Source organism: Passer domesticus, chromosome 10 (genome assembly GCF_036417665.1).
Source record: "Passer domesticus isolate bPasDom1 chromosome 10, bPasDom1.hap1, whole genome shotgun sequence".
NCBI classification, from domain to species: domain Eukaryota; kingdom Metazoa; phylum Chordata; class Aves; order Passeriformes; family Passeridae; genus Passer; species Passer domesticus.
The window spans coordinates 13,376,535-13,398,727 of NC_087483.1; the positions used below are offsets into that span (position 1 = coordinate 13,376,535).

Below are 22,193 nucleotides of genomic sequence, written 5' to 3' on the forward strand. Positions count from 1 at the left end.
TAGGTAAGCATTTAAAGAGCCTTTCTTCAGTAGACTGATAATTATACGGGACTATTATAATTTTGCAGGAGATATTTCACTGGATCAGCTAAACCAATAGATATGAAAAGCATAAGTTCAAAAGGCTTCATAAAAGTCTAATGCTTGTAGAAATAGTTTCATTATTAAAAAATGCACAAAAGCCTTTTTATTTTAAATTAAACACCTGTGTGCTTTTTGTAACAATATTGCAGCTGTAGACTCCTGGCATAATCAGAAGACAATAAAATAACCAATCAATGGATAAAAGGAACCTGTATAAATTCACCTCATAAATGAGGTGAAGGGACTAGTTTTCTGAAGGGTTTGTGTTTAAAACCAATGTAATATTTAGTTTCTGGCTTTCAGTATGGCTTTTAATGTGGAATCCTCTCTCCTAGCATGAACAAGAAATAGCAAATCAGTACATCCAGTTGTTTGACTCGTTACCTTTGGCACAAAGCTTCAGCATCTCTTTTTAGCTCTTAGATACACAAGCCTTTTAGAGTGAGGATGTGCCTTTCTGTTTTCCAGTCAGACTCCACGACAGCTTCTTCTAGTCTCTGGGTTTACAATGACAGCCCGAAAATCAGCATTGCTGTCTGAGGCAAAATTGCATCAAACCCTGAACATTTTGCAATCTAAAGTCCAGGATTCAAGTCCAGCCACTGCCGCTTGGGATAAGCTCATTCCTTCTGGCCTGATCAATGCTCAGCAAATAAAACCTGGCTGTTCAAAAGATTGAGGACATGATAAACTCAGACACTTGCCCATATCACAGTGTGGATGTTTAAATAAGACCGAGTTGTTCATTAACAATGATAGCTTTTAAAAGAAATCCTTCCTTGCATCTGAGCTTAAGGCCTCTTACCTCTCAAACTGCATTGTCTAAGGGTGAGCAACTGTAAAGTAATCAGGATTGATATCCTACTTTCTGCTCTGGGGAAAAAAAAGGCAATTTTCTTAGTGAGCTTTGAAATCTCCAAGTGGCAGCAGTTGTTGAGTGTTTGTATGAAATGTGCAGTGGTCTCTGCAGTGCTCATCCATTCCTCTGAGCCCCTGTCGGCCGGAATTGCTCACATGGAGAACTTATCTGTTCTTTAAACAAGAAAATGTAAATTCATGTCTTTTGTAGGAAACGTGCTGAATAAGGATCTCCTACAGACCTAGTTCTGTATGTAGGCTGAGACAGCTCCTGGACTCCAGCCATGCATTTTTCTCTCTACAGTCAAAAACATTCATTATAGCCTACGTAGCTTTACTGAAGTCTACCAGCTTTGTTTGCCCTAAAGATTCCAGCCTTTTGGAGACTTTGCTATCTTTTTTGCTATGCTATCTTGATATAGATAGCTACTCTAATTCTTCCAATGAGACAAATTGTGTTTTAGACATTCTTTCACCAGATCACAGAATATCCCTTGCTAGATATGGAGCAGTACAGAAAGAATTGTGATCCATCTGGACTCTTATTATTTTTGTATTAAGTAAATGGGCTGGGTAAGAGGAACAGAAACTGTTTCCTCATTGGTTTTCCAATATTTATAAAATATATGGCAGGAACAATCCTTGTACTCTCAGTGCACTGCATCTTACTCTCACTGGGATGGGTGATGTGCAGGAGGAAAGGTTTGTTGCTTATCTCATTCCCTCAGGCCCCCCACTGCGTTTGCTTTTTTGAGGCAAAAAATTTAATTCATCCCTTAAGCAGGCACTTCAGGGCTCGTGGACACATTATGCAGAAGAACAGGCAGCTTTAAGCTGGTTTCTCTCTCAGCTGTGCTTTCCTAAAGAGAATAATCATAGAAACCATAGGGTCGTGGTTGAGCCCTTTATAGTTGTGTGTGTTATATTAAAACAGTAAATCACTTTCATGAATGTGCTTTTTCTGTGTGGAAGCTGTTGGGTAATTTAGTCCAAAGTCAGCTGAACATCTCTAGTTACTTCAGAGATAGCGTGTCCTGCAGATGGTTTCAATTAATACTTGTTCAGGGCTGTCTAAAGAAAGTATCCAGTCTGATTGTTTAGTAAGTGACAGTTAGAAATATCTCGATACATGCCCATGAAATGTGACCTTCAGACCTGTTGTGGTCTGCTGGGTGATACCCCAAAATGCCTTGGCGTGGGGTTTTAATTTATATTCTTCTCTCTTCACCTTTTTTACCCCATATTGGAAGTGGACACATTTTGTGGGATTGTCAGCCCCAAACCTGTGTGTCTGTTTGAGGAAAATAAAAGCAGTAATCCCTATTAAGCAGTAATTATGATTTTACAGAGAGTATTTTTTGTTCAAAGCCTAGCTCAGGCCAATTCTTCTGCTTCAAATTAGCATGCATTTAGGAATAGCACTTAAATGCTTTAGGAGCTTCACTGGCTGCAGCCCTCTGAGAATTAGCAGAAGGGCCTTTTTAGTTAAACCAGTATTGGAGGTAAATGTGGTTTATTACTTGCACAATAAAGATGTTTCTTAAGTGAATATGAAATAAAAGTGAATGTTTTGAAGAAAACATTCTGTAAGCATTAATTGAGATGATCTGTGAAAGCAAATGGTTTGTAGTATATGACAGGACATGCATAGGACCAAACACCATAGAATTTGATAATAATGTGAGAATGAGAATCTATATATTTCACTGAATAATAATCACAGAATAGCTAAATCATACATAATCAGTGAATCAATGGAAATGTTCCAATAAGTTACACTTTACAGAAAGAAACTGTTTAATCTGGTGACATTTAATAAGTGTATTCTTGGATTCAAGCAGGCAGTGGAACAGCTCTGTAGCAGCCCTGATGAGGAAGCAGTTTCATCTCTGTTGCCTTGCTTCTTTCAGCAGAACTGCAGTTGGTTTCCAGTGGCCTGGCTGGGCTGGGTTCAAGATCCTTGCTTCAAGAGAGCTGAAAATATCTTCTCTTACAAGCACTGTGTTCACCTGTGATGGAAGCAGAAACACACCACTTACATATGTTCTTAATTTGCTGCTTCTTGGCAAAAATTTGCACTCCCAAAGAGTTCACTGTGTTGTAATAAAGCTGGAGAACAAAGAAATTGCTCTTTGCCCACATATAAGACATGCATAATCCCCAGTGAGAAGTTAACATTTGGGGAGCATAGGAAGAACTCTGGTGCTGGCAACATCTGCCTGGCATCTGCAGTCACATCTTCACAGCTGAGTTACCTTTCATGGGCATTTCTTGCAATTAAGGTGGAAGAAATAATTGTTCATATGTACCCTAGATAAGTTGGTCTCTTTTCTTTAGCTGGCAAGCATAGTGGAAGGCTCTAGGGTTTACAGAATTAGTAAGAAGGAACTTCCAGAAACATCTAATTTTGAAGTTCTTTAGCCATTGATTTTTCCATGCTGTGATTCTTTCTTATTCCTACTGCTTCCCTCATTGCTGCCATTTATAGACTGGGGCATAGCCAGCAAAGAGCCTGGCTGAATTTGTCTGCACTTCTGCTTGGACTCAAAAGCGGTTTGGATCCACAGCTTAAAACTTGCATAGTCTGTTCCCTTTTAAACCCTTCTTTAGGGGAATCATACATTAAAGAAAATACGTGCATCATAATTTCTTTGTCTGTAAACTGCCTGAACACTGTTGAGTATTAGTATTTAGGATAAGACCTCTTAAAAAAAATCATTCTCTTTTCAATTTCTCTAGGCTAAAGTGGTGCAATTGCTTTTCTACCACCACCTTCTGTCAGTTACTTATGTAAGGACTGGGCGTGCATTAAAAATTTTCTAGTGGAAATTGCAGACCAGTTTTAAATAATGTGAAAAATAATAATACAGCATAACTTCTCAATAGAGTTTCACACAACTCCACAGTACCATGCAGGGATGGTCATTCCCTGATATTAGCAATTTGTTGCACCTCAGAATGTGGCAAGGGAGATGTAGCATTATAAAACATACTTGGGTTTACTCTGAAAGTAAGGTTGTATATACTTACAGTTCAATTTCAATGCTTTTGTGTTGGGCGATTTTGTTTGCAATAAGAAACATTTCCCTGGTGCTGTGTGGATTCAAACTGAGGATTTTTCTCTTGCCATTAAACGTGCTGAGTGATCTGACACAAACTTTTGGATCTCACAGGACACTGGGCTTTTCCCTTTCCTAATTACAGTTTCTATTACTTGCTTGAGGGGGTACTTGTGAAGGGAGGCATACAGCTATGTCTCAAAAATATTTCTTTTGCAGAGGGAGGAAAGATTAATTCGTTCTACTAGGAAAAATAGGACTTTCTCCTCTTCTGTAACATCAGTGATAAAATCCTTTGGGAGAGTGGGGAAATATTGCTGAGGAAGTCTGCAATTTCAAGATTTAGACTCTTCCTTGAACTCTTGAAACATGTTCCAAGTTTGCAGAATTAGCAAGATGACAGTTCAGAAGGTTCTTGCAGCTCTCAGGTTTGTAATTCGTTAAATTTTTTTGTGTTTTTCTTAGTTTTAATGGGTGAACTTACTCTTGAAGTGAAAAGCAGAATTGCTAAGTGAGCACTGCTTCTCAGATCCCGTGCTTAATCCTAACACATAAGGTAAAATCTCCCCTGGTTTGACCTCTTCCCTTAAATTCTGGGTCTAGACCTTCAAACTGTCTCATGCTGGATTTTGCTGAAAAGAGAAAAATGCCATGCTAATTGGAGGCACATTGCTGCTTCTGGATAAAAAACCAAAGTCCCTTCTTGGCAAAATGGAAATCTGAAGGTGTTTTGTCAGGTGGAAATACAAATGCTGTGTAAGATCTATCTCAGGGAAGGCAGATGATGTGTCTCAGATTTCCAAAGCACCTGAAGACAATTCCAGCCAGTGGCTGTTCAGAGCCACTGCTTACTCTCCGAATTGTGTGAAGTTTCATTTGCCACAGGTGGGTGAGGGAAGGATGACCTGTGCTTTGAGTTTTTTGGTCTAAAACCTGGAATTCTCTGGACCACTGGCAGTTTGTTTGTTGAACCATTCACTTGTGTACAGCCAGAGCTCAAACCTGTAGCCATTTTCCATGGCAAAGAAGCCAGAGACTGTTATTGATAAATCTCCTGCTCAGTCTTAGAGTAAAATCTTTTGTTGTTTTACAAGTACTGGGTTTTTTTTGTTTTGTTTTGTTTTTGGGGTTTTTTTGTTTTTATTTTTTTTTATCTGAAGTAAAAAAGTATTCTAACTACTGTAAAGTATATTCCCACCATGCCTGGTACACTTAGAACAGAGGTAGAGCTGCCACATTTTATGAACATGCAGAATTTTCTCACTGAGTGTAGAAAAAGTGGCTGAGCATGCTCTTGTGGCTAGGAAACATTGACATCTAAACTGTCTTCCACTCTGTCAAGGAAATGCTGCATTTATGGGGTTTTCTTTGAGTCAGCAAGAATAAGTCAACCAATTTCTTCATTTATGAATAGGAAAAAAATTGGTCTTGCCTAGTTAATCGCTCCATATATGAAAATTGTATCTCCAAAAATATTAAATAATAAAAACATGGCAATCAGTAAATATCCTTCAGTATGAAAGAAATATTAAGAAAAAACAGGGTTTTAAGAAAAAACAATAGCTTCTTTTTAGCTATTGTGAACTAATTTTAAGTTACAAATAATACCTGTCTTAAGTACTGATTTGTTCTGGTATTTAAATACATGGTTCAACCAACTCAATGCATTTGAGCAACCTCCCATCCAGTTTTTAATTGATACCATCAGGTGTCTCTGTGTTTCTGGTGTGCTATCCTCATCCTAGCACCATGAACTGGGACTAGATTCCTCTCCTGCCTTGCTGCAAATCGTGACAGGCTGTGCAAATTGCAGTTCACAGTAGTTTCGTTCTCTGAAGTGGCAGGGTCAGCTGTTCTTTGCTCTCTTCCTTGCAAGCTTGGCCAGGAGCTGCTTCCAGCCCCTGACTAGTGCTCTTCTGATTGCCAGGGACTGTCAGAGGCCACTCCAGGGGCTGTTGTGTGTTTGATTCATGGTTTGTCAGGCTAAACCATACCCTAAATCTCCAGTTTGGCCCTTTGAGTCTCAGTTTCACGAGTTTTGTACTCAGCTCCTTGTCTTGTGAAGCTGTAGACTTTAAGGCAGCAATCAAGAAATGTAATTCATCCTGTGGAAACATCCAGGAAAAGAAAAGAAAAAAAGTGAAAGGTCATTTGTAAATAAGCAGCTCTTAAACTGCTCTCATGTACATGGATGTCTGCTACAGCTTTTGGTAAATAGTGATGCAGGACCTGCAAAATGGGACGAAGTCACATTCCCATTTTCTTCTCAGAAACGGCTGTGGGCTGTTGGTGAACCAAGTCCCTGTCTGTGCCCCTTCAGGATGACATCTGTGTGCTAAAGAGAGCATATTTAATGATTCAATAGTTGGAAATTCCCTTAAATATCCTCCAGGTTATACTGCATGTTTGAGAGAGACCTGAATGTGTGCTGAATACTGGTTATCCCTGATCTCTTATATGGCCCAGGATCTACTATTTGCCTTTAAGAAATGAACCATATTTTACAGAAAATAATTCTTGGTGTCTGACTGATCATCTGTGACCAGGCATGTCTTTTGGTATATTTACTATTATTTTTTTTTACTGTGGACTGTTTCAGTGGTAATTATGTAGTCCAGTAGATGTAGTAAAATGAAAAATATTCTGGATTGAATTGGGTACTCTTTGTGTTGCCCTTACTTGCTTTAGGGGAAGAAGACAGGTTTTGGGGCTAATGGTTATTTCTGTGCTTGCTCTACAAAGCAAAGAGTGTAAGATACAGTGACAGGCTGCTAATTCACATTTTATAGTGAAATTGGAAAATTGTGTGAGAATAGGGATGGGTAATGAGATACCTTCTTTCACACAAATCTGAAACAAGGCAGGGAATAGAGTGCTGGAAGGCTTTGAAAAACCATGGGTAATTTTTGTTTGTTTCCTGGAGATATATTATTATAATAATATTAATATTATCTGTGTTGTAAATACTACCAAATTTCAGCAGTGGTCATGGATGGAAGTTCTGTTTACAGGAATCTAAACATCAAATGGGCAGGAAGAGTGAATGTGAGAAGGAACCAGTGTTACCCCTTCTGAAGCACCGTGGTAGGACCATGGAAGGAAACCTGCACTGCTTTATTCCCCTGTGATCCTTCTCTTTGAATCAAATGGAGAATTTTAACCTCAGAGGTAAAAAAAATGCTATGACAATGGCTTATGATAATTTTAATGTGTGAGGTTGAAATATGTACTCTCTCAGTGAAATATTTGCAGTCACTGTCTTGGGATGTTTTTTTTTGTTCTGTGTGTGTTGTAGAAAATTAGTGTTGACTGGACAGTAGTTGCTTTCCTTACTGAGACTTGTTTACATTTAGATTTGGAGTAAATTAATTTTTAAAAATATATTAATATTTTTTTATTTGGTTATTTGGGAAAGAATGCAATAACTATCTCCCAGAAAGTAAATTGAGTCATGAGAAAAGCACTTACCTGAAGCAAGAAAAAGGTGAAAAGACAGGGTCATGGTGCTGCTCAGGAATAGTTCTTGCCTGTGCCTTTTTCCTAAAGAAAAAATAAGCTAAAAGTTAAATTATCCTCCTGAGAATCCCTGCATCAGTCTATCACTGTTTCCATACAACTGAGTTTTGATCAAGCCCTCAGTTCTTCAGCAGGAAAAATATTTTGTTGAAGTAGTTTTTGACCACTTCTAGTGAATGCAGTAATTAATTTCACAGATATTAAAAAATAAGGGCTAATAAGAAAATCTTAGGAGTTAAGTATCTGTGCTGAAAATAATAAAGCAGTGATGAGCCTATGAATCAGCAGGGTTTCAAGGCTCTAGCTCCTGGGATTCACCCGAGAGCTGTCTCCAACACTTCTACAGTTACAGATTTGAAAATTGTGTGAGAAAACATTCTTTTTCTATAAACACAAGGACTTCCAAGAAGATGTGTATCTGAAAATGTAGTGTTGACTTTGAAATATCTGAAGTGTTTTAATGAGGATGAGTTTTAGAATGCGTTTTGCATCTTCACTGTGCGGTTCTGCACCCGTTGAATCTCGTGATACAAGCTGGATTTCTTCCACATCCTCAGGAGTTCTGGTTGTGTATCTGCAGTTCAGGTCCTCCTCTCGCTGTTATCTAGCAAATAGAGCTTTAGCTTGGGGTTGCAGGTCCTCTTCTCACTGTTATCTAGCCAATATAGGTTTAGCTTGGGGTTGAATGGAAGCTTATTGCTGTTTAAAAACAGCCCAGCTTGGGAAAAGCCTGCTTGCAAACACGAGCCGGTAATAAAATGTGCTAATTGGTTTCTTAGGAAAAAAGCGCCAGCAGTGAAACTTTTCACACGGGGTATTTCGCCAGGAAGTGTGTCAGTGTAACATACAGACCCACATTCTCCATCTCATCTGTGAATGGGGAGTTTTCACGGGGGTGGGGAGCAACCTCAGCCCCAGAAACACAACATGAGCCCTTTAGGGCTTTTTCTTTTTCTCCCCTCTTTTCACACAATAGGGCAGCCGCTCTCCATTGTTGACGACTCCTGCTCTTATCAGGGGCAGGATTGGGCAGATAAACTATGTTAAGTCAAAGCTTGCTGTAAACACTTTCGGGCGCTTACAGCTGAGAAACCACCGAAAACACTACTGCAGAAACGGACTGGGGGAGATGTTTGGGTTTCGCACCAAAACAAGCCAATTTCTCTTTTCACTTCTGACGGCTTAAGGAGGGGGTGCAAGAAATGAACTGGACAACCGCAGAGCGGGCGGGTCTGGAGCGCAGGACACCAGGTGAGCAGGGCGGGGGGTCGGTGGAGCCCCGGGGGGTTGGGTGCAGCCCCGGGGCTCGGTGCGGCCCGGGCCCCGCGCGGGGAGCGGAGCCCGCCGGGCGGCGCTGCGGGCCCGGGGCGGGCGGGCGGCGGCGCCTCCGCCCCTGCCGGGCGGGCCGGGCGGGGAGGGGCCGGGGCTGAGCCCCGCTCGCTCGGCTCCGGCTGCTCGGCAGGGCAGCGTCCGCCGGCGGCTCGGGGCGGGAGGCGGCGGGCAGCGCCCTTCGGCGGCAGAGGTACAGCTCCCCCCGGGAGTCCCTTTGTTCCGCGGCACCGGGGCTCCCAGCCCGCCGGGGATGGGGTGGTGTGGCGGCTGGGCGCCGGCTCTGCTGTGAGGAGCGGGCGGCGGTGCTGGGTGCGGTGCCGAGCACGGCAGCCCCTTCCCCGCGCACAGCTGCGGCTGCAGGACGCCCTGCGTGCGCGGCGGCCGGCGCGGAGCTCTGGCGGGCGGCAGCGGGGCTGGGACAGCTTCATCCAGGCAGGAACGCGGTGCGCACACACGCAGGGACCGTCCGGGGCTCGCTCCTTCAAATATGAGAGTGTGTTTGTGTGTGTGTGTGTGCGTGCTCCTTCTGGGAAGAGAGCGTGGCATCTGTTTCTTCTTGTCCAAAATAATTACCCCGTGCGCGCGGCTTTCCCGAGTGCAGAAGAACGGGCTCCGCTGCGGGGCTGGGGGGAGCCGTGGGAAGAGCGCTGGGAACTTGGAGCAGGATGATGGATTCTGCCGTCGGGTAACGCTTGCGGAGGAGACTTGAGGAAGGGCTTTCCAGGGCAGGGTCATTGTCCCAGAGAACTTCCCTGAGGGGACGGGTTGGTGTAGCCTCCCAGGGAAGACCGGCTGTCTGCGCCCATGGAGGCTGTCGGGATTCGGTGTGGGACATCTGCTGCCGCTGTTTTGGGAAGGGCATCCCTTTGTTCCTCGGAGTGGCCAGGCTCCCCGCTGGAAACAATGGCCTGCCTAGCAGAGCCAGGGGGAGCGGGGCAGTCACCAATGGTCCGGCGCTCCCTTCCTTGCCCACGGTAGCTCTGTGCTCTCGCGTCCGCGCTCGCACGTGCTGCTTGCTTTTTCCAGTAATTTAAAGCTTTGAAATTTCACACCGTGTCATTACATCGGTTGCTATGTGTTTAGTCCGGACCACTATTCTAAGGGACAAACGTAAGAGTAACGAAACAAAAGCTAACTACTCTTAAAATTTATGTCAGAGAAACTATTTAAAAGAGATCCAGATTGGAAATGGCCACTGGCATAAAGGTCAGGTAAAACTCCTGACTTGGCGATTTTTGTGTGGAATCATGAGCCTTCCATATCCGTCTGTCCTATTGTTAATTGTGAATTAAGGCTGGCAACAAGCTGCCCATCCTTCCCTGCATGAATCATCACTTTGTCCAAGCCCTATGTCAAAAACAAGGCTTTCCCCAAAAGTGTGCAGTGTTAGAGAACAGAAATACTCCAACCCATCTGTTAAAGTTAACTTCAGTCCTTGGCTGCTTTTAAGCATATGAAAGGTAATGTGCTTTTATTTCCAGTTGTCCCGGGCCCGAGTTTAAGAATGTCTTCAATTTAGTGCTTAAAGCAATGTGCTGCCTGTGGCTTAATTTTGTGTGAAGGTGTGAGGGTTGGAGCGTTCCCATTCTTCCCAAAGTAACATAAAGTGGTCACAGCTTGTGTTGGCTTGTAGCAGTTACCGGTGTGTTAGGTTGCCACAGCTGCTCCATATCCTTAGGATGTTTCTGAAACACCTTTGTGGTGTTGGATATCTAAAAGGATTCTGGCTCCTTATGAGCACCATGGACAGATTGAGTGCTCAGCAAAGGGAAGGACTCATGAAAGCATCTTAAATCACAGAAGCTTGTCTTTTTACTGTTTTTTTTTTGTGTTGTAGGGTTTGGTTTTTTTTGGTTTTTTTTTGTTGGTAGGAGACCTTGTTAAATCACACCTGTGGGGAGGAACTCTGTGTGGAATTGATGCCAGAGGCCGGCAGGTTAGCTCTGTTGTGTTAGCCCATTCAGGCATTGTGCAAGACTCATGTAATTGCCTTTAGAAGGGCAAATGTGCATTGCAAGCCTACTAGTGCTTCTGGGGGAAGGGAAAATAAAAGTCTGGCGAATGAGGAGAGGAAGTGGGAGAGAGCAGTTGGAAACATAAGCGAAGTCATTAATTTTTCCCACTGTGCACTCTTAAGAAACTGCTGGCAACATACTGGAGATACTCTGCCTCATGGAAGTGTGAGGGACTTGCTTCACATGATTCTCTGAGATCATCTGGTTTCCCTGAGCTCTGTGGGAACAGAAATTCCTCATGCTGGAGTCTGATCTCATCTTCCTTCGGCAGCAGTAGTAGCAGCGGCTTGGGAATTGGAGAGGAAGGTGAAGAAAGTGCCAGTGGGACGGTTTGGGGAAAAGCTCAGTTCTGGTGTAGGCCAAGCTGGACACTGCTCCCTCCTTTCATTTGCCTTGTGTGGTCAGAGCTGGGACAAATGCTGACATGCCCACCAAAGTTCAGTGCCCTTTCAGACTGCTGAGCTTATTTAGCACAGTTCGTGCACCAGGGCGTCCTTTAAATCTCACCCTGTATTTCATTCATCTTTTTTTACTGTACTGAGGAACAGCAAACTGAAATGGAAAGTGGTGACTTGAGTGACTGTATGCATCAAGCTTGGGGAATTTCCTGAGTTTGAAAGACAGAAATAAAAGGGTTTTTCCCTCCCTTATAGCTGTGTAGTCTGTTAAATTCTCAGAGCCTTCTAAGTAGCCTCTTCTGTTTGTTATGGGACTACTGGCAAAAATTTTAGGAAGATTGAAGTAGCAATGACCAGCCCTGGAGTCTGTAACTTGATCTACAGCTTTTTCTCTTCAACTGGGAAAGGAAGTAACAGCTCTTGTTACACCCTTATGTAACCTCTCCATTCATAACCTCCAAAAAAGAAGGAAACCAGAGCTTGATTTCTGGTGTATAAGCTAACATCAAGGCATGCTTTGTCATAAAGAAACAGTGAAGAATAACATTAATTTTCTTCTGTTTTACAGTTCCCAGAATGGAAAAAAAAGCCCCAAAATCCACAACCTTACCAAAAATTAAACATTTTAATTTCGTGCTGATAGGATAGTGGAAATCTCTGTGACTCTTTGTCATATGCTGTGAAGTAGCTGTTAAAGAGGATACTGAAACTACACAGAGAGTGTTTTTGTGGGTCTTCTCTGGTGTGTTTGAGCATTAATCTCAAAACATTCATCCTTTGTAGTTGTGCCGCAGTTTGCTTGTGGTTTGGGAAAATTTTGGTCTTTTGGTGTTTATTACTCCAGATTTTGGTTCTGAACAGTGTGGAGACCAGGATCTCTCTCTTTTTTTTTTTTTTTTTTTGCTTTATTTTGTTTGGTTTGGTTTTTTGTTTCCTGATACTGGCATAGCTTTTAAAGTAAACTACTGAAAGTTAATCCTCTTGCCTCTCCCAACTCCATTTTACTGGGAAATTTCCCATTTGGTATCACCAAGGAAACTTGTATCCATTTCTTGATATATATTTTAAGCCTGATAGCAAAGTCACCGTGGTGATGAGAAAGTTTCAGTGAGAAAGACTAGTCCTTAAAAATACACTTTCAGAAGCAAAGCAGAATTATCAAGTCCCCTTTCCAGATGCAAACTGGTTGGGGAATTCTTCTATGCAGACAGTAAAGCAGGAGTAATGGACCCCAGAGGTCAGAAAAACATCTTTTTTTTTTCAGTGCTCCAGCTTTTGGGAGGAAAGCAATTGGGAGGTGGTCTCCAGCCTGAGTGACCAGATTTAACATTTCAGCAAACGAGCTGAAGGCTCAGGAAAGGAATCCGGACTCCCAAGGAGTAATGGCGAGAAATGTTTACTGTCGCTAAGATTTTCTGTCATTTTCAGGGGTGGGGAGTGATAATTGCCTTGTCTCTGGCTTTGTGAAGTGCTGCCTTGGAATTGCTTCTTCAGTGTGGACTTACTGGTTAACTTTTCCTTGTTCTCCCTTGGAGAGGCAGAAACCCTTCCAAGGGTCTTGTATTGGCAGAAATCTTTATGTTGTTGGGCAGGAGGACCATGAGAGCAAAAGAAAGCAGGAGGAAAGTAAGAGCCTATATCAAGGAGAAAAAGAGGAATAGATTCTGAGTAACAGAAGGCTTGGTAGGTGTTGTACTATCAGAAGTGTTTGTTATAGAGTTCTTTATTTTCTAAATGAAGGCAGAAAGGAAAGACTCATTTTTCCCCACTGTAAGCAAAAACCAGTTTTTAAAAGCGTGTGACCGCAGCCTGGTCAGCAGTGGTACAAGTTTCCTGGGCTCACAAATATACGTTGTATGTAAGCCCTCTTGCTGTTTGCTTTATGCTTCTTTTTCTGTAATATTCTATAGTTTTCAAAGCTTGTACACGCTAAAGTGCAACTGGGGTTACTTTGCATTACAATAAGAGTACAAATATGAAATTACAAATAAGAATAATTAAACTGTAGGCTTTGCTACAATGGAAAAAAAAACCCCAACAAATAGTGACGTTTCTACTCTTTCATATGCATTTTCTTTATGGAGTCTGTTCTCCTGTTGTCTACAAGAGTGTACTGGCGTTTGAAGATCTCTGAAATCCTGGGCCTTAAGGTAACCCCCAGTTTTTGTGCACAATGGAGCATATGCAGTGTCCTGACACTGTGCTGAAATCCTTGCCAGTAATCTTTGAGAACCTGCACCTCAGAAATGAGGAAACTGCTGGGTGATGAAGGGTTGAATTCTGTATCTTGGGAAAGAACAAGCAAAGGAAGCTACTCTTACTCTGTGTTTTAATGCCTTTGTGTTAAAACAAGTTGAAGCACAGTTAAGGGTATCCTTTTAGATCAGAGGTGTGCTTAAAGTCATTACTGCATAAGGGCTCAGTGGATGGAACTGTAGTGAGAAGCCAGCCCTGCTTTCAGGAGAGCTGTTAAAGGGAGTGAGTTGCTATTAATCCTCTCCACTGTTTCTCTATGGAAGCAAATAAACAACTTAACATAGAGACACTGATGAAGAGATAAAGACATGCCATTTTTTCTGTTACTCTGAAAACCAGTTCACTATCCAGTTAATATCTTGGCTAGAGCTTCATGTTTGAGGGCTGAGAAGAAAGTTTCTAGCAGAGCTCATGCTTACCTGATGTGACAGAAGGGGTACCTGGGATGTCTAACTTCCAGCAAAAATAACAGCTGCTCTCCCTTTTCATCAAGAGATGCTTGGAGACAGGGCAGCAGAAAGGTGGCAGAGGTTGAAAGGCAGATTATTTTTGGGAATAGTTAAAGCTACAAGATAAACACGTGGTTGCTTGAGTGTCTGGAGGACCTTCCTAACTTTTACATGTGTGAGTAGGTCTGTGACCAAGGTTTGTTGTGCAGGGCAAGCTAGGGAAGTACAAATTCCCTGTGAACCTTTGGAGAAGAAAAAGGTGTCGTGGAGGGGGTGAAAATGAATCCCTCTCTCTGTGAAGGAATATTCCTGGTAGTGATAAGGAAATATTACTGTCATGATGTACCAGAAATCCTCTGTACACCCTGCTCAGTCAAGATGGGCTCAAATAGGAGATGGAGCAGAAAAGGGTAATTGGGATGGTCAAGGGGGATGGAAAAGCCACTGAGAGGGAAATGGGCAATACTGGCTATGCATTATATGGAATTAACTCCATTGAAATGAATCTCCGTCAATACTTCCCTGTGAGGGAGAAAACATATTTAAATTTAAAACCAAACCCAAACCCCAGCGCTGTTAGCAAAAGCAAGAAGCAGCTATTAGCTGATCAGGAATAAATTTAGTCTGTGAATAAGGCACACCATAAGGGCTGTTTCTCATGGAGAAGGCTGAAAACTGGCTCTCTGGAGCAGTGCAGTGTAGTCGTGGCTGTGGGATGCAGTGGGGTCTGGAGCACACAGGACAGAGCTTCGATTGCCATTGTTCAGCTCACAGGCTGTCAGAGTTAAAAGGGCTCTGGAGATCACCTCCAGTGATCAAAGAGTGCAGGGCTCCGTTGAAACAAAGTTCACGCCAGGAGAAACCCTGGAAAATCTTTTGGCAAGCAAAGGCAGAGCTGGAGCTCCTTGTGCCTTATAACATTTCTGGAACACACGGAGCTTGCCTGTATCTCGTGTGAATAGAACTTTTTGCTTCCTAAAATCTGCCAGCTGATAGTTCTCACTGAAACACAGCGAGGGGAAACTTAGTAGCTGTGAGTGTGTGCTGAGTTTGCCTGCCACGGGACCGGCTGTTTTCCATCTGTGGAGGGAGTTGCTTTCTATTGATGTTTTAAGAAGGTGTCCCTCTCTAAATCTGTGAAGTGTTCTATTTTATTTGGAAAAATCTCTGTTTATCGTGCTAGTTGTTAATAAAAACACTGTCTGCTGGCTTTTAACTTCAGGGACATCTGGGCAAGAGTGATTACCGTGTGGTGAAATGCAATTTCATGAACTGCTCCCATTGTCTGAAATATCTCTTGTACAATACACAGGAAGAGCTGGAGATGGCTGGATTTAGAAATTGATGACTTTTATCCTCTAATTCCAGGTGTCTGTCTGAAAATTACTGTTGAGGATGAAAACGACAAAATAGTGGATACAGGTCAACTGCTTGAGACGACCAAACCTGTCTTAGTACATGTAATTTATTTAAGCTTTACCTTCCCCTAGTTTTTTTTATCTTAGGTTTGGGGAAATAATGTTTCCGCTTCCCTGCAACACTTGCATCCAAATTATTTAATTCTCTGACTTCATTAAAAAATAGCAGTGTCTTGCTGGACAGAAATTGATGTGCAGAATAGACAGTGATGGCAAGTGGTGGAGTGAAACCTTGCACTACTGTTTTACCTTGGTAGCTACCCCTGGGAGAAATGGGACTGGTCAGGTCTGACTTCCTGCAGGTTTATCTTTTGTGATGTGATTGACTTGCAAAGAAGTAATAATTTCCACTTGAGTCTTTTTCTGCAGCTAGGGAATTTTGCAGAGCAATTTTTCTGCTCTGTGGTACTTAATGAGGGGTTTGTTCTCCTTGCAGGCCATGTCTCTGACGAAATGCTTGTGCTCAGATATCCTCTCCTGCCTGCTTTTGTGTGCAAAATCAGCTCTTCTGTTGTCCTTTATTCTGTCCTTTTGAATGAAATTCAACATTAGACATGTCTGAGACAGTAGATGTGAAGACCAAGAGATATACAGCTGGCATGATTTGTCTTATTTTCATTAAATACCAGGCTAAAAACATTCCAAACTTTATTTACAAATATTTCAAGGACCTCATCAGTGAGGTTGCAATGGGCTAGAATAAGACCTTTGGGGTGGTATTTGGGCGACTTCTTTTCCTCCTGTTTTAGATGGAAAAGGACAGGGAAATTTTTGCTTTTCCCAGACGTTTACTGCTTGGAAGACAACATGGGTGCATGGAAACTGTGAAACTTGTGAGTGCCAACTGCTCTAGGGGTGATGCTCAGTTATTGTGGCTGATTGATGCTGGGTAGATCCAGGCACCAATGCCTCTTCTGGGATTTGGATTTCCTGAAGCTCTTGAATAGGTTTGTGCTCATCTGTGTTCGGTTTTAAGCCTGGTTCAGTGACTGCTGTGACGATGTTCTGTGGCCGCTTTTCCTTCTGCTGGTGGCAGCTGAGCGCAGCTGTGGTGTTACCTGCCCTGTTATTTCGTTTTCTGCGTATCTTCAGGGCTTATCACCGACTGCTTAACAGGCAACAAAGCATTTGAGCAGAAGATTAGCGTGTACTCTGGTATTTTAACCCTGTAGTATTTAGGATATCTGCTAGCACCTACCTTACCAACGATGTAAATGTGTGTTTGCTCCAGTTGCTCCACCTTGAGCAGCTCTTTTGCCTGTGTCAGGGGTGTGTGGTTCCCGTGCTGACTGCAGGAAAGCAAGGCTTGCTTTCTGCCCGTGTGCTTGTGTGGAAGAGAAAATAAAAATCCTATTTTGGTCGGAGATCTTGATTACAGCTCTGATTGCTGGATTGCTCCTGAGGGACTGAAACCTCAGGTGAAAGAAGTGATCTGATTGACTGTGAAAGTGTTTTGTAGGGATTTGCTGCTGAGAGCGCTTTTGAACCCAAGCTCTGGTGAGGTGGCAAGCTGCTGGCGTGTGACATACAGCAAACAAAGAAGATCCCCTAATATAAATAAACACCACCTTGTTTATTGTGCCCCTGTTCTGCAAATGTAACCTTTGGATTGGGCAGGATCCCCCAAAATTGGCAGGAAACTTTAAGCGGCAGCTTGAAAGATTGAGATAATCAGTTTAAAAGGGCACCCACTGCTTAGTGGAGTTTGGCTGTCCTGTAGTAAAAGATTTTTTGGGTTTTTTTCTTAAAGAATGAGGGTGTTTTCCATGTGTCCATATCCCTTACTGACAACGTTTTCATAGCTGTGTTGCCCAAACGCTGTCAGTCTGAAATCTAGACCTTGGTTTAGGGGGAGAAGGCAGGACCTTTGACAACTTTTGGCTTTGCAGTCACATTTTGTTTCTTATTTTGAAAAAGATTCAAGGAAACCTTCTGGCGCATACACCTTAGCAAGGTGTATGTGCCAGGAATTGACCTCCTTTGTTACTGAATATTTTATCCCTTTCTGTAGATGTGGACCTGGAATGATTATAAAACTCTGTGGCTGGGCAATGACTAAGAAAAGCCTAAATATAAGAAACCACCATGGATCCTGTTTCTGCTGAACTCAGTGGGAATTTAACCAGAATTTTGGACTGTAAATAGCCTTGGTAGTGAAGACCTATTTCTAGATGCATTGAAAACATCCAAGGTGTTTTCCCCATTAAACTAATTAAAGAAAAAAAAAAAGGGAAAAAGGCTCCAGAATAACCATTTACATAAAATGCCACTTCACACCTATAATCTTTGAAGCCTGTCAATATAATCCAGAAATGTAAAGGAATATTTTAAGGGTAAAAATGGAGTAGCAGACATTGACTGTATTTTCACAGCTGCTAAAGAAGAGTGCCTTAGCAACCTTGAAAGACCCAAATGTTTTTCCCAAAACCTCGTGTGACTCTATGACTGACCCAGATGAGTTAAAGCAAGGCAGAAAGTTGACTTAGGAAATAGATCAGCCCCAGAGTGCGATTACGGGTGGCAGTTATTGTGTTGTGGTTGCAAAATAATTATCAGAAGTAATTTGAAGACATGTACTGCTGGGACTGTGAAGTAGGAATAATAGAATAGATATACCCCATGGTCTCATAGAGCAGGTAATATCCATGCTAATGTTATTCAAACCACTGGGAAAAAAATAACAGAAAGTAGCCTTAGAGAAATGCAAACACAGCCCCCTCAGGCTGCTGAATTAGTTGGTTTTGGTTTTTTTAAGGAAGAGAAAGAGGGCAAAGCTGTGTCTTCTGCATACATGGCTCATGTGATTTTGGTTTTGTGGTAAGGTACTGTGCACCTTTTTGGTGATACCAGAGTTTTTCATAGTCTCATCATAATGTGAACAGAAGCATGAGAGAGGCTTCTCTCACTTTAGGGGTGGTTACTGCTTAGTGTGGATTGTAACCAAGCTGTAAATAAATGTAAAAATAAAAGAGAAAACACCCTGCTCCATACCAAAACAAAAACCCTAAAACCCCGGAACAAGCCCCAAAGAACTTCAGCAACAACTAAACCTCTCACTTCTGTGTTTATGAAGAACCTGAGTCCTGGTAACAAAGGAAGTTTCATCCACTGTTTATGTCAGGAGGTGATGATGTCCCAACAAACAGTTTGTACATGTCCTAATGCAGTCTAATTATCCACTATCGGTTTTTCTAAACTGCAGTTAAGTCTCCATTGTTAAACTATTAAAAGATGATCTTGCCTCAGTGGTTGCAGCTGTTTGTTCAGCAGTACCTTAAGTGGCCTGATTCTTTCTTGAAAATTACCCAATCTTTAGATAAATGCGCGGTGTTTGGTAGCAGAGGCCAGGGGAGCATTCGTTTCTCCTGTGGAATTCTCTGGTCAGATCTTCTGTCATCTAAATTGCAGTCACTGGTGCGAAACTGCCCTAATCTGATGTTGCTGAAGGGCTGTTCCCATTTAGCTGATGCTGAATGCAAACATTCCTGCGGTCCCAGTACAAATACACCCCGTAATGCCGCATTTTACATTTGTAATTCACCAGAGCTGGTGGTTGTTAAGTGCTCAAGGAATCCAGTACACGTGTGTGATGTTCGGTGCCCACGGAAATTTAAGAGAGGTTGCACAAGGCTTCAAATAACAGCTCTTGCTTGGTGGGTAAGATGTGAGGAACATGAGCTAATTCAAAAGCTCTGAATTATAAACATTTCCAGTTTGGAAAACTCTGATTTGTGCAGTAGGACTGTGAGAAAGGAAGGAATTCAGAAGCTATTCAGACACTGGCGAAACCAAAAGCAAAGATGGAGAGTCAGAGGAAGCCTTTTAGTTCTTTGAGTGCTTTTACTGGTGTTGTGCTATCCATTAACATTCCTTCCTGAAATTCGTCTGTCACGTTCCTCAAGCCCATTTTCTTGCAGGAAAAACAGTGGACTGCAACATCGAGCTGTTTTCTGCACTCTCTTTTCCACAGGACGTGGATGTGTCAGAGCAACAATTGAGAGCAGTCACAGCTGGCAAGGAGGGTGCAGGTGTTCCTGGCAGAGCAGATGGGAGGGATCTGGAGGGAAAGCAGGGGTTTCCTTTGGATGATATCAGCATTTTTTCACACATGCTAATGTCGGGAAATGCAGCTCTGAGTGAAAAGGGCATTGTAACAGTTCAGTGCAGAGCCTGCCTCAGTTTGCCTGGTGAAGCAGCACAGGGTGTTTCCAATGAACTTCCACCTTTGGGGCATCAGCCAGAGGCTGGTGAGACACAAGGTTTGCTGGCCAGCAGAATGGGATAAATTTAAATCCTGTTTCTTGCTAAATTGGTGCTTAGGCTTGTCATGAGCAGCAGCACGAGATGATGGTTGCAGCCTCTTTTGGTTTTGTTTTGTTCAGGTAATGACATTGTGTCCCTGGCTGCTTTTTGCAGCAGTGGCCTGTCAATGTCCCCACCTTGTGTGGGCTGATTGCTCCCTGACAGAGAAAACAGGGAAGGGGTGGGCAAGCATAATTACAGCCTAACAGGGGCTCAGGATCAGACCTGGAACATGAAATCAGTTTGAACTGCACTATTGCATTACTGATGTTGTGCATTGTCCCTGTTAAGACTTAGAAAAAGGGGGTTGTCTTCTACAGCGAGCTGGTTGTAGTGAAACCAAAGGCTTGTGGTGTTTTGTTTTGTTTTTAAATAACCAGAGCTTGAAGCATATGTGAGTACATCTGTGTCAGTTGTAATGGTAGGGAAATTGTCCTCTTGCTACTATGCCTGGAAATTAAAATAAAACCAAGGCACCTCTGCAACGAGTGATAGTTCCAGTGCACCAAACTCTGAAGTGTGAGCTAAGGACTGCACAGCTGTAGGAAGCTGCTGACAATTGTTGCTGTTCTGCTCTTGGAGGGTGATGTGGAAAACCTGGGACAATTCCATAAGGTCCTGTATGCCAATAACAGGGCATTACTTCATTTCCCCTGTGGAGATTGTGTGCATTTAATTGTACAAGGCTTTGGGGGTTTTGCCTATTCTCTGCATTCTCTTCTATTTATAGCTGTCATTAACTCTTTTTCTAGAATGGCCAATGATAGGGTTGCTAAGCCTGTGGGATGCTGTGATTTTTAATTTGCCATCCTTGTGGCCAAGACAGGCAAGAAGGTTTTAGATGCAACTGAAAATCTAAATTTTATCCCAATCCCAGGCACTGCAAGCAGTGGATACAACAGTCTGTGTTTTAAAAGGCGCCGTGTGGCGTGGGAGTGTGTGGATAAAAGCATTTTAAAGACACAGCCTGCCCAGCACTTCTCCTCCCAAACATGTTGTCCAACATAACACAGATCAAACTGTGAAGGATTACTGAATTGACTTTTAAAATATTTTTCTGAGAATGGAAGCATGTTGCAAATGTTCTCACTCCATTGAATTTAAGGCTTAGATATGAGACTGAGGGGAGGAAGAAGAGATTCGATAACTGCCTACAGAAAAAGGAGATATTTTGGAATGCTGCTGATCTTTCCTTTAGGGACAAGAAGGGTAAATTTGGGAGAAGCCTCAAGTGGTAAGTGGGTATGGGTGAGACCAGAGAATGTTGAAGGAAGAATCTGATCCTCCTGATCTCTTAGGTGCTGGGAGCAGGTTCTGGTCCCATCCCTCTCTGGTTCTTGTAAATGGTTCTGCAGTAGCATTCATCTTTTTAAAGGTGTGTGAATACATCCAAAAGTAGAAGCCACTTGCTTTTATGTTTGCCACTGCTTCCCAAACTGTGGTGAGCACGCTGTCAGCAGTGCTGATGGGAAATGTTAACAGCTGCAAGGCATCTTTGAGTGTATGGCAAATACTTGGACATGGATTTGGATTGCATTTCTGAGCTTTTTCTGAAGTTTAGCCATGTAATGTTGCAAGGGCTTGATTATTTATTTTTTCTGTGTAGTGTGCTGATTTTTGACGTTTTTTATAAAGCAACTTCTAAAATTAGCATTTGGTGTTTTGAAAGTGCTATATATTGATCTTCTACTACATTCTTCTAGTAGATTAATTTTGGTTATTAAGTCCTCTTTAATTAATTAATATATGTTTAAACATTGTTGGTTTCTTTTAGCAGTGCTTTTTCCCCTGCTTTTTACCTCAGATAGACAACCAAATTATCCCACAGGCTGGATTTTCCTTTGTTAGCTAAACCAGAGTAGGGATTAAGATTGGATTCCACCAAAGCAAAGGCCAACAACGCTGCTATGGCAGAATACTCTTGGATCACACATAAGTTTTAATGTATTTTTGCAAAGGCTAGGCTATTGAAAATGGCTTTGAGCAATCAGTGTTAAATAAGTTGTTTTAGCCTGTTCAGTTTTTTTCATCATTTGGGTTTCTAGTATTTTCTAGCTCGCAAAATGAGGAAAAATATTTTAGTCATAGAATGCTGTAAATTATTGTGGAAAAAACCAAGCTGAAAATTAACCTTTGACCATAAAATGGAACTTTTCCAATATATTGATAAGTCACATCTGTATACAACTTTCTGATCCAGCTTATAATAATAGACAGTGTCTTCCTGCCCCTCTTCTGCAAAACATGGCACTGAATTTGGGAATACATGGATGTTTTTGATGGGTTTGGCTGCTCTTGCTCTTGAAATTCCCAAGCAGTGATGCATGAAGTATGGTAGGTGGTATGTAATTTCACAATGGTAATTGAGGTATTGTACTTAGAACTTAAATTTTAGGTTTAAATTGCCCTTATTAGGACTTTGTGTTGGCTTTTTTAATATATTTGGCCACAAACCCATTATTTAATAAGTTCCATACTTGAGAAGGGCTTTATTTTTTCAGCCTTC

The 22,193-nt window shown here is 42.2% G+C and overlaps 1 protein-coding gene across 8 annotated transcripts in view; it reads left to right on the forward strand.

The window, feature by feature from the left end:
* MYO1B (myosin IB) overlaps window positions 1–22,193 on the forward strand; it is a 134,318-nt gene that overhangs the window by 19,209 nt on the left and 92,916 nt on the right. The window contains exon 2 of one of the 8 annotated variants that reach the window (XM_064433864.1): window positions 7,013–7,169. The exons of 4 other annotated variants lie outside the window; for them this stretch is intronic. The gene's annotated coding sequence lies outside the window, so the exon portion shown is untranslated. Of the gene's footprint in view, window positions 1–7,011; window positions 7,170–8,913; window positions 9,040–20,778; window positions 20,922–22,193 lie in introns of those variants that run through there. 3 more of the 8 variants (XM_064433865.1, XM_064433863.1, XM_064433866.1) reach the window with 3 other exon arrangements.